This window comes from Camellia sinensis, chromosome 14 (assembly GCF_055761805.1).
Source record: "Camellia sinensis isolate YWXY chromosome 14, ASM5576180v1, whole genome shotgun sequence".
NCBI lineage: Eukaryota > Viridiplantae > Streptophyta > Magnoliopsida > Ericales > Theaceae > Camellia > Camellia sinensis.
The window spans coordinates 25,749,321-25,762,527 of NC_138974.1; the positions used below are offsets into that span (position 1 = coordinate 25,749,321).

The 13,207-nt window shown below is 33.0% G+C and overlaps 1 pseudogene; it reads left to right on the top strand.

Annotated features, from left to right (window-relative positions):
* The window catches only part of LOC114319133 (beta-glucosidase 12-like), a 39,654-nt pseudogene that overhangs the window by 13,093 nt on the left and 13,354 nt on the right, over window positions 1-13,207 (top strand).

Genomic DNA, 13,207 nt, shown 5'->3' on the forward strand with positions numbered 1-13,207 from the left:
TTGAGTGGGATGAAGAATGTGACAGCGCCCTAGAGAGTTTGAAGGAATACATGTCTTCTCCACCACTGCTAGTAACCCCAATACCTGGAGAAGAACTATTTTTGTACCTAGCAGTTTCGCAGCATGCAATTAGCACAGTGTTGGTCCGAGCGGAAGGAATCCAACATCTGCCCATCTTTTATGTCAGCAAGACATTGCTGGGCGCAGAAACCAGGTACTTACCATTGGAAAACTGGCCTTAGCCTCGCACTACTTTCACGCCCACTCCATAATCGTCCTCACAGCTTTTCCATTAAAAGCTTTGTTTGAGAGAGCAAACTTTTCTGGGTGAATCTTGAAGTGGGCAGTAGAGTTGGGACAGTTTGACATCAAGTTTCAACACAGAACCGCGATAAAAGCCCAAGCTTTGGCAGACTTTGTCGCAGAATTCACACCAGGAAGTCATCACATTTGCCCAGTTGACTTAACGGGTACAACCGAAATAGGGATGAAAAGTGGCGCCGGAATAGCACAACCCCTAATACAGGATACCCAGCCACATCCCAGGACAGACCAGAGTGAACAAAAGGAGGGAGAAACAAACCATGCTGCACCAAGCAAAGACCCATCGACAAATAAAGACTTGGTATAATCAGATAACAAGGGGCAAACAGTAAATGTGGACTTTGAAGAAAACACCAGTAGCACTCAGGACCCCAAGGCATCATCCGATCCCTCTACCTACTAGAAGCTATTCGTTGGAGAAATATGGAAGCTCTTTGTGGATGGAGTATCCAACAGGCACAGAGCCGGATTCGGCATAGTCCTCATTTCACCAGATGGCCTAGTAGTGGAACAGACAGTCAACCTTGGCTTCCCAGCATCAAACAATGAAGCGGAGTATGAAGCGCTTCTGGCAAGACTAAAATCAGTACTCTACATGAAGGCCACCGAGCTAATGGCTTACAGTGACTCATAGCTGGTGGTAAACCAAATTTCAGGCGACTACGAAGCAAAGGATGAAAGGATGGTTAAGTGCCAAGAGTTAGTTAGAAAAGAGATCATGACGTTCGAAGTAGTACGAATAGAGCAGATTGGTAGAGAAGAAAACAGCAGAGCAGACGAACTAGCAGGCTTTGCTTCGATGGCAGATACATCCATCCCACATCCGCTACTGATCAACTTCCTACCTAGACGAAGCATTGAAGAACCAGAAGTAGAAGAAGTATGTTGCGTCGAACTAGGCCCTTCATGGATGGATCCCATCATAGTGTTCCTAAAAGACGACATTTTACCCGAAGAGAAGAAGGAGGCCAACAAGATAACAGCAAAGTCACAGCGATTTTGGCTCTCCCCATCAATGGCCTTGTACAAGAAATCGTTCACAGGACCTTACCTGAAGTGTGTCCATCCCAGCAAGGTCGAAGCATTCCTATTCGAGATTCACGAAGACGTATGCGAAAGCCACCAAGGGGGGAGATCATTGGCTTACAGAGCAATTTCGCAGGGATTTTGGTGGCCTTACATGCAAGCAGATTCGGAGAAGTATGTCAAGAAATGCGAGAAATGTCAGAAGTTCGCACACCAAATACATCAGCCAGCCAGAGAGCTTCTACCTTTAACTAGTCCATGGCCCTTCGCAATGTGGGGCTTGGACATAGTAGGACCACTTCCAACAGCACTCGGTAACAGAAAGTTCTTCCTCGCAGCAACAGACTACTTCACAAAGTGGGTGGAAGCAGAAGCACTAGCATCAATAAAGGAGAAAGATGTGAAGAAGTTCGTCTGGCAGAATATCATCACTCGGTTCGGCATACCTAAGGCACTGATATCAGACAACGGCACCCAATTCGACGGAAATTTTTTTAGAGGTTTTTGTGAGGAGTACAAGATAGAATTCTACAACTCTACACCGGTATACCCCCAAGCAAATGGCTAGGCAGAAACATCAAACAAAGTTGTCTTGGATGGATTGAAGAAAAAATTTGAGAAAGCAAAAGGAAAGTGGGTTGAGGAGTTTCCTCATGTTTTATGGGCTTACCGTACCACACCCCGACGATCAACTAGTGAAACGCCATTTTCCTTAGCCTACGGCATAGAGGCAGTAATCCCACTGGAAATTGGCCTTCCTTTCATTAGAAGTGAAAATTTCGATCCAGACTTAAATGGGGAAACCATAGCATTGGAGCTCGATCTTGCGGAAGAAAGAAGAGAAAGAGCACTGGTTCACATTGCCTCATACCAGCAAGAGTTGTCCAGAAAGTATAACAAGACAGTACATCCAAGGCAATTCAAAGTTGGAGATTAGGTACTACGCAAAGTAATGGGAAACACCCTAGTTAGACGGCATCACCACATCTTTTCCTGCACAAAAATCCCGTAGGGTGAGCATAAAGCCCAATAGGAAATCCTTAACAAAATATATACATTTTATACAAGTCTTAAGAGATGAATGCACATGCCATGCTATACCCTTTTGAAAAAAAATCACATTTTCATTTTTTAAAACGATCATGCTCAATGATGTCATATAATTTCAATTCTTCAAAACTTAACAATTCATTTCAAGAGTGGTAAATACGACTTTGGTAATCCCTAGGTCGGTATCTGCAAGTAGACTATACAAGTACTACTAATTTGTTATTTTTACCGGTATTAACCGGAAGGCTCGACACCTATCCGCACGGGTTTTCGGTCTTTCACCTCAGACTCTCAGGCTAACTTAGTCAATATCATCTACACCACCTATCAAGACTTACCAACGTATTTACCCAAAAATCATTCCATGAAAACTTGTTTCTCAACATTCTTTTCTCAATGCAAGTTTTCAAATCAACTTTCAAAATTTAATGTAATCAAATGAATTGATATGCCGATAACACAAGATGAATATAAATACTGTTATTCCAATTCATCATCCAAGGAATAACACAATTCTCTCTTCTCAAGTATCCTCAACAATTAGTCATTTCAAGACTATTTTAACGTTTTGAACAATAATTTTCAAAATGAATAATAATTCTCATATTCCCTGAAATTCATCATTTATAGAAATATAAATAAGAAAATTTCCAAATATCCATTTATTTTGACACACAAAATAAATATAACAATATCATTCATGGATTTTCAATCTCATAAAAAAAATCTCCAAATTCTAGGTTTTCTCACCAAAACTATATAATTCAAATCTTTTGAAAGAAAACTTTCCAGAATCACATTTTCTTTAATCAACGAAGATCAAAACCCATAAGATCATTTTAAAAGAACAAGAGACAAACCCACTTTCAAAATCGCTCAACTTCTTGAATTAACAATCAATTTTCAAAGCTATCGAAAAATGATTTCGGAATTCATATAGATCTTGCAAATATATATATATAACTCTAAGAAAATCCCTAACTCAAGTTCTAAAGAAGAAATGAGATGAAACCCCCAAAATCAACGGTGTCGAAACTCGATATTCACCGCACACAACGAAAGCCTCGAGAAGTTAACTAACTTTGATGAAGGAACTATGACAGAACTCTAATGAATATTGAGAAATCAAGGTTTTGATCCAATTTGGTGTAGGGAAATGTAGAGAGAAGGGAGAGGAAATGATTTTTAGAGAGAGATATATATACAAAAGTGATATGAAATATCAGATTCACGAATTGATATAACATGGTCCGCTCGAGCGTGGAAAGCCGCGCTCGAGCGTCAAATACACTATCCCAGTACTTTTGCAGACAGGTCAAACTTCTGAAACTAAACATTCTCCGCTCAAGCAGATAAGCAATTTCGAATGCATTTTGCATTTTTGCTTCGAGGGCACTGCCCCTCGACCCCGCTAGGGCGCTGCCCTCGTTCCCGCCAAGGGCCGCTGTCCCCTGGATCCTCACGAGCTGACCGGGCAGCTCGTTTCCCACCAGGGCGTTGCCCTTGGACCCACTAAGGGGCGCTACCCCCTGGACCCCCGCGAGCTGACCGAGCAGGTCGATCCGCGATATACTCAGCGAAGTGACAAATTGGAATCACTACACTTTTGGCCTTCACAAAATAAAAATGAGGATAAAATAAGTATTTTATAATTTTTTGGTATATTTAAAAGGTGTACAAGACTTAAAAGTATTTAAGTCTATTCAACAGAACTCCACTTGTAATTTTTCCGTAGACTAAATTATTACATGGCTCACATTGGATTCATCATGAGACAAAGGCTAGTTTGTCAAATAATTGTTTTATTTTACAGGAATTTTATATTGGTTGTATGTCCATTAGTAGTAGAAAGATAACTAAATAAATTACCCAAATAACAGGGAGAAGGTGGACAAATTATTATATATCATTGACTAAACACATGAGGATGTAGTCACCCTAACTTACCAGATAATTGCTACATTTTGTCATGGCCATTCCACTAGTAGAGAATGCCTTTTTGCATCGGCTAGTGGCGAGGTTTGGCAAACGCAACATTTGGATCGCTTTGTGTCAACATAGAAGGAACACGATTATTGGGGTGAAAAAAAAAAAAAAAATTTTGTCGCTGCAGTTAAGCCGTAACTAATTATTCGTTACGGCAAGACATACTTTTAGGGATTGTTTGGAATAATCTAAATAAATATACTTTTTGTTTTTTTACGAAAAGATATTCAGAAAAATAGAGAGGTGATGTGATGAAAAAAAGATAAAAAGATAGATTATTTCTCATAAGCCAAACTTGGCCTTAATGTCGCCAACTTTACCCCCAAAAAAAAGTTCTTAAAAAATATGCGGTGTGCTTGATTTTAATTTTTTAAATTTAATTTTTTAAAAATTAAGTTTTTTATTTAGAAAATTTGGCCATAAACCCCACTTCGCTTCCTTCCTTATTAAAAGGACAGGAAATTTTTTTTAATACTTTCAAAACTCCCTTATAATTATAAAACTCTGTATAAAGGATAAAATTTGTTATTTGAATATTTTATCGGACCATTATACCCTTTCTTTCTTCCATTTCTTTTATAGCTCTCTCTCTCTCTCTCTCTCTCTCTCTCTCTCTTCACAAACTCGATGGTTGTTCATCGTCTTCACCATCTTTATCGTCTATCAATGTTGCTCATCCTTACCATCGGCCGACAATCACCATTTTTTCTATTAAACCATCACCATCTTAGATTTGATACCTACGAACTCATATTTGAGATCAATAACTTCAGATCAGAGATAAAAATAAAATAAAAATAAAATAATTAAAAAAAAAACTTAGATTTGATAGAAAAATGAGAAATCGAGATATTATAATGAAAAATTAAGAGTTTTTGTTTGTTTGTTTGTTTATAGATCTAAAAGTAAAATTTGACTCTGGTTCGTTCATTTAATATGTACTCTGTTTTCAAACCAGTAAAATTTTACTCTGGTTAGCAATATACTGATCTACTTAATGATAATAAAATTTACTTTGAATCATAGTAAATTTTACTCTGATTAAGAGTAAAATTTTACTCTCTCTCTCTCTCTCTCTCTCTCTCTCTCTCTCTCTCTTTTGTTTAATTACAGATTAAAATTTTACTCTGAATCAGAGTAAAGTTTATTATAGTTCAAAGTAAAATTTTACTTTGAAACAAGCTGCAATGATGGCTTTATAGAAGAGTTTTGTGTCATAAACCAGAGTAAAATTTTACTGTTGAAAGAACAGAGTATCAGGAGAAGAAGAAAGAGAGGTAGAGAGAGAGAGAGTTTGGAAACAGATGATCAAGTGAAGAACAAGAAGAAGAAGAAGAAAAGAGAGAGAGAGAGCGAGAGAGAGAGAGAGCATGTACCATCAAAACCAAAGAGAGAGAGAGAAAGAGTGAAGGATCTTAGATTTGAGATTTGCAAACCGTCATAAATCGTCATTTTCCGGTAACGACAATTGTGAGTGATCTCAGATATGAAGTTGTGGATACAACAGATAATGGTGGTGATGAAGACGGCAGAGAAAGGGTTCCATGGTGAGCAGCGGTAGTGTCGATGAAGAGAATAGTGATAAGTGTGAGACAGAGAGAAGAGAGATTGAGATGAGAGAGAGTGATTACAAGTTGATACACACTCACACACACATATATAAGGGTATTATAGTAAAATAAATAAGTTTTAAAATACTATGGGGTTTTGAAAGGATCTATATAATTCTTGTCCTTTTGAAAGATAAGTTAGACACTGAGGGATCCTTCACCGAATCTCCTTTTTTATTTTATGAATTTTTTTGTTTTTAATGAATATTTTTAAAATTTTAAGCAAATTTTTTACTTTTTTAGATTCACTTTACTTAGATGTATCTAAATAGTAAAATGTTTGGGAAAAAATATTTTTAAAAATCAATAAACACAAAAATATGAAAAATGTACTGAATTTTTGTTTTTTTATTTTTGGTATTTAGTGAAATTTTTTTTAAAAAAATCATAAATATTATACTTTTTAAGTATATTTATGTTATATGTGTCTAAAAATTAAACAAAAATTACTCAAAATATTAAAAAAATCATTAAAAAAAACGAAAAAAAAAATTAAATTTTCTGAAAATCAACACTAAACTAGCTGTGAATTTTATTTGCGACCACCCAAATGCCGATGAAAAACACGCCTTAAGTGTCGGCAAGTGTCCGGCCACGAAAAAGTCCAATGTTTATTTGCGACCACCAAATTGCCGGCGCAACAAAAAAACAAATATATATATATATATATATATATATATGCAACCATAGCCACAAATGTTACCCCGTAGCAACTTCTTTGGCCACCTTTTTGTGGTCATAGCAAATAATTCATTTTATTGTACAAAATTGATTAGGGATTTGTGACTAGAGGAAAATTCATCGCAAATATCCAACAAATTTTGATAAAAAATAGAAATAAATAAAATTGAATCTATACTACAAACATTTACTTGTAATTATAGATTAATTAATCAATAATTGTAAATAGTTATATATATTTGGAAAGTTCCAACATTCATACGTGTATGTGTGCCATACCATGACCCATCGATCAATCATTTTCCCAATTATTACAAAAAATTAAAGTTTTAGAGACTAAAATTTGAGAATAAAATTATTTTTTAGGAATCAAATATTTTTATTGCAAAAAGTGTTATTATTATATTTTTAGTAACGAAAATTAAACATTAGTGATGAATTATTTTCATTTTTGGACCAAATTTTGTCTCAAAAAATAAACTATTTTGAAACCAAATTATTTTGTCCCTAACGTCTATTTATTAGTGACATTATTAAAATTTTGTCGCAAAAAGACTTGTTAAGACTTGTTTTGACTTTTCGGGACGATCTTTTAGCGACTATCCTCACAACAATAGAAATTGATTCCTAAATGTCTTTTGCAATAAAATTTTCACTTTTAAAAATTGAAAAATTTAATTTTATTAAAACTCTTATATGTTGTAGTGAATATATATATATATATATATAACTAATAATACAGAGTACTAAGAGATCAAAGTTTCCAAAAAAAACAAAGGTGGGGAAATTACACCAATCAATGGTAATTTGAAATAATTATTACATATTTATTAAAAAAAATTATAATTATAATTATTAATATTTATAAACTTTACCACTTATTTGTAATTAGCTTTTGAGTTATACACTGATATGAAATTTTCCCCCCAAAAAAATTGTGATGAGGACAAGATAACTATTTTGGGATGAGGATAAGGTCTTATCCTTGATTGGAATAACTCATCCAAGGGGGGAATCAACCCAAATTTTGATTGATTTTATCCAAAATCCAATTTGAAAATAATTCAAAAAAAAAGAAGTGATAATTCGAGGAAATATCCATTCTAAGTGATAATGTTTGAGAAAATCTATTATTGGATACCTCTTTGAAAAAAAATAAAAATAAATAAAAGCTATTTTAAGATGTTAACTATAAAAATCCATTTTTCTGGATAATTTAATAATTTTCTGAAATAGGTTATAAAATAGGCTAATCCACTACAAAAAAAGCACTTTTGGCGACTAAATTTTTAGTCGCCAAAAGTCCGTTTTTAGTTGTCGAAAGTTGAAATTTTACTTTCCCTGACAAAATTTTTTAGTCGCCACATTTGTCGGGTATATGTGGTCGGCGGAGGTATTAGCGACTAAATCTTTTTTAGTCGCCAAAATAAAAGTCTTTAGTGACCAAAATTTTAGTCGCCAATAGTGTTTTACACTTTTGAAAATCATACATTTACCGACTAATAATTTAGTCCCCAATACTCACTCAATCGCCGACTACACTGTTTAGTGGCCAAAATAAAGACTTTTGGCGACTAATAATTTTAGTCGCCAAAGGTGTTTCCGTCGAAAAAAAAAACTCACTTTTTTTTTCTTTTTCTGAGTTTCGAACCCCAACCGTCCCACATTCCGAAACCTTTTTACAACACACTCCCTCCACTACGCCACTACAACATCACATGAATATATATGCAATATATATTATTTATATAGTATATTAACCGATATTAATACAACATAATATATATAAATATAATTTTTTTAATTCAATACAATTTATGTAAAAAATAAATTATTTACTTAAAAAAAATTTAGGCCACTTTTGGCGACTAAATTAAATTTTTAGTCGCCAATTCTATCATTTTTTGCTACTAATTATTATTTAGTCGCTAAAAAATTAAGTTCCGCCTAGAAATAAGTAGTTTTGGCGACTAAACCTGTTTTTAGTCGCCAAAAACGTCCCCTTTTGGCTGCTAAACTGAATTTTAGTCGGCAATGGACTGTTTTTAGCTACTAATTTTTTTTTTGTAGCCAAAAAACTTCACTTTCAGCGATAAACTGTATTTAGTCGCCAAAACCATCACTTTTGGCTACTAAATCATTTTTAGTTGCCAAAAACCGTGACTTTTGGCTACTAAACAACCTTCAGTCGCTAAACCCCTACATTCGGCGACTAAACTGCCTTTTAGTTGCTAATACCCTCATATTTGGCGACTAAACTCTTTTAGTCGGCAAAAGTTATCAATTTTGGCGACTAATTCCATTTTAGTCGCCAATTGTACTACTTTCAGCCTCGAAAAATGTAATTTTAGTCGCCAAAAGAGCTTTTTGTTGTAGTGATCACTACTCTTGATTATTACAATTTTAATAAATGCAACATAAATAAGCCAAGAGTCTCAATAAGTAACCAATTACTTAATAGAAGTCCTAAAAGGACACTCCTACCTAGTCTTGGTTTCAAATTGGAATGAAGTGAATTTTATATCATTGAAAATATTTTTAATAGTATGAATAAATGGTCTTGGTAAATTTAAAAATTTAGGAAATTTTCATGTAAAATTGCCTATGAAATCCAAATTCACCTTTGGGTTTAGAAGTTTCATATGAGGCTCAAATAAATCGTAATGAGACTTACCATGGCTTTAGGTTTGAGAAGGTTCTCTTGATCCAGATTTGGTATTTTAAACCACTTCAAGAATTTCTCCCAGCCTGGATCGTTTCCATCTTTTGACATTGGTCAACAATCCAATGATGGACTTCAACTATTATAGCGAGTTAAAATGTAGTGAATGTTGTTTACATAAATCTCATTGGCTTATGGTACTTGGAAATGTTGTAAATTTAACTGGAAAAATATAACATTTTTTCATAAGTAAATTTTAGTTATACAATTGAATTGATTTATTGCACCAAAAAAAATAAAAAAAAATTATTGGTTATTTTTTTTCTCTAAAGATGTTACAGGGAGATGTAAAGATCATGAAAGAAATGGGTCTAGATGCTTACAAATTCTCTATCTCATGGTCTAGAGTATTGCCACGTAAGATGATCAATTATACAGTTTCTCTAAATGTTGTCAAATATGCATTATATATACATGGAAGAAGGGTCCTATCTAAGAACAAGCAAATGAAACCACAATTGTAACAAAGAATATGCGAAAAATGGGCTCAAATGAAGATGTAAAAAGAAAGTAAGACCCAAAATGAGATTATAATCATTTGATTTGAGTAATCCTAGGCATTTAACAAAAAAGGGGAAAAAATTGGTAGAAGTTATGAACTAGGATGATCCAATCAGTGGTTACCATACTATTTTTTTTTATCTTTCTTACCTATATTTGCATAATTTTTGGATGATACTGGTAATATTTCTCGGTGGAAAGCTAAGTGGTGGAGTGAACAAGGAAGGAATCAAATATTACAACCACCTTATAGATGAGCACTTGGGAAAAGGTTATGACTCAACTCAATGATGTCATCATTAACTATCTTGTTTGATTTTGGATAGAGTTCTCCTCAGAATGAAAATTTTTATATTTCCAACCAAGTTAATATAGTAATAGCAATTTTAAAATTATAATTCACATTGATGGCGTTTTTTCCTAGTGCGATTTCCCAGATTTGTCATATGTATATGTATATTCTATAGCATCTCTCTCCTCAAAATTAATCTTCTTATTCTGACATTTGTAGGTATAAAGCCATTTGTGACCCTTTTCCATTGGGATCTTCCCCAAGCATTGGAAGATGAACATGGTGGTTTCTTAAGTCCAAAAATTGTGCAAGTAATAATATATTCATCTAATGATTCAATTTTTTAGCTAGTCAATTTGTGATATTTGTATATATTTAAACTAGATAGAAGCATATGAAAATTCCCTATTTTTGCTTTTAAATTAAATTATTGGTTCATACTTAATATATATATATATATATATTAAAGGGAATAAAGCAAATTGCTTTTTCTCTTATAGTTTTGAGATGGTTAATCTCTTCATTTAAAATCACACACTACAACATATATTTTGGTCTTTAAAAATGAAAATTTTATTGCAAAAGACATTTAGGAACCAATTTCTATCGTCATGAGGATAGTCGCTAAAAGGTAATCCCGAAAAGTCAAAAATAAAGCTTTTAGCGACAAAATTTTAAAAATGTCACTAATGAATAGACTTTTAGAGACAAAATAATTTGGTCTCAAAATCTTTTATTTTTTTAGACAAAAAATTTGATCTCAAAAGAATAATATTTCATCACTAATGTCTAATTTTTGTTGCTAAAAATATAATTGCAACACTTTTCGCAATAAAAATATTTGGTTCCTAAAAAATAATTTTATCTTTAAATTTTGGTTTCTAAAACTTTAAAGTTTTGTAGTGACAATAAGTTCTTAACAGGGCCGGCCCTGGGCTAAGGCGGATGAGGCCTGTGCCTAGGGCCCAAAAAATTAGGCCCAAAAAAGGGCCCCAAATTTAGTCTTACACATTTAAAATGGCCCAATTCTATTTAATTAATTTAGGCCATTTTAAAAGGGGCCTCAAAAAATCTATTTTGCCCAATTGATAAAAGATCCAATTAAAAAATATTTATAAGTTTTAGTTGTTAGTCCAATTAAAAAAATAAAATATTAAATATATGTATATGTATTAGTCGTTAGCCTAATTTTGTGTGGCCTATTTTTTTCTTTTTATGGCCCAATTATGTGTTTTTTAGTATTTTTTTTTAAAATATTTTACACAATTTTTATTTATTTATTTTGTAGATACATCTAATTTAGATACACTTAAAAACTATAATATTTATATATATATTTTTAAAAACGTTACCAAATACAAAAAATATTAAAAAATACGAATTGTAAACTCAGACAATTATTTTTAAAAATTCTAAACCAAACAGAGTGATTTTTATTTTTATTTTTTTAAATATCTAAAAAGACTCCGAAAAATTATTTCGCCTTAAGCCCCGAAACTCAGGCCGGCCCTGGTCCTTAATTGTTGAGTTTTTGTTTTTCTCCTTTGTTTTTGATGGTTGTCAAATGGTTTATTTAAGTCAAACTAGGGTGAACAGTTGAATCCTTTATTTTCATCGCAAAGCCTTGCAAGTGAGAGCTCAATTTATTTTTTGAGAATTAAAAATAAAAATCATAAAATTTGATGAAAAAATTAGAACACTATACGTTCTAATAGTATATATATTATAGAATATTGAAAGACATTTCCATATGAAACGTGGACTTTAGCGGACATGGGATGCCTACTGAACAACAGGGATGCTGTGTTTTGTTTTCGCTTTGTTTCTTTCTTCTTTTTCTTTTCTTTCTTTTTTCCTTTTAATTGTTTTATTTGCTCACTTTATGTATGGCAATTTTTCCACTTTTGATTAAACAAAAAAATGTTACGTTAATTGTCACATGATAAAAATATATTATTATATTGAAGTTTGGATTTATATTAAATTTGTGAGTCATATATAATAAAATATTTTTATGTCGTATGACTGTTAATATATCATTTTATATCTAATTTTGGACGTAAGTTAGCTTTTAGAGTTTAAAAAATAAATAAATAAATAAAAATTGAAACATGAAGAGCTAAAGTGGGGGATAAAATTTAAGGAACAAAGTGTAAAAATGACCAAACTTAAAGGGACAAAGTGTATTTACCTTAATTGTACACTACAAATTTAAACTATGGAAGTATTTCTTAGTACATAGTATTTTTTTTAAAAAATACACTAAAAGATATGCATAATTAAAAATGTGCAAGTCATATTATCTTGACTGTGGCTGTGTGGAACCTTTCATAAGAAATGGAACCAAAAGAAAGCAAAACGGTACTGTATTAGAGCACCGCACATCCTGCTGTGCTTATAGTGAGGACCCCGTGTCAGACTTTAGCATCCGATAGTAACCTAGAAATGGAAGTAGTATTGAATTATTAATCATGAAGTCCTGAAGTTATATGTAAAACATTGTATTGTGTTTGTGTCATATTCCAACATTGATGATCGACTTTATAGGGATGATTTCAAAGGCTTTGCAGAACTTTGCTTCAAAGAATTTGGTGATTGGGTGAAGCACTGGATCACCTTAAATGAGCCGTGGTCATATAGCATGAGTGGGTACGCATTTGGTAACTATGCACCAGGTCGATGCTCTACATGGCTACAGTTAAATTGTACTGGTGGAGATTCAAGCACTGAGCCATATATTGTATCACACCACGAACTTCTCGCTCATGCAACTGCAGTAAATTTGTACAAGCGAAAGTATCAGGTCTCACTTGAAAACCCAAGGAAACTACATATATAATTCACATTATTATCAAAGAGTTTTGAAGTATATGCTAATTTTAATGCTACTTCCTAACCATAGTCGATGGAAACTAAAGTAATTTTATGTTTAAGAATCGATTTGCTACATATGATAAATTTTGGATACAAATATATTAGATAGTTTTGAATTACTCAAGCGATGGAAATGTAAAC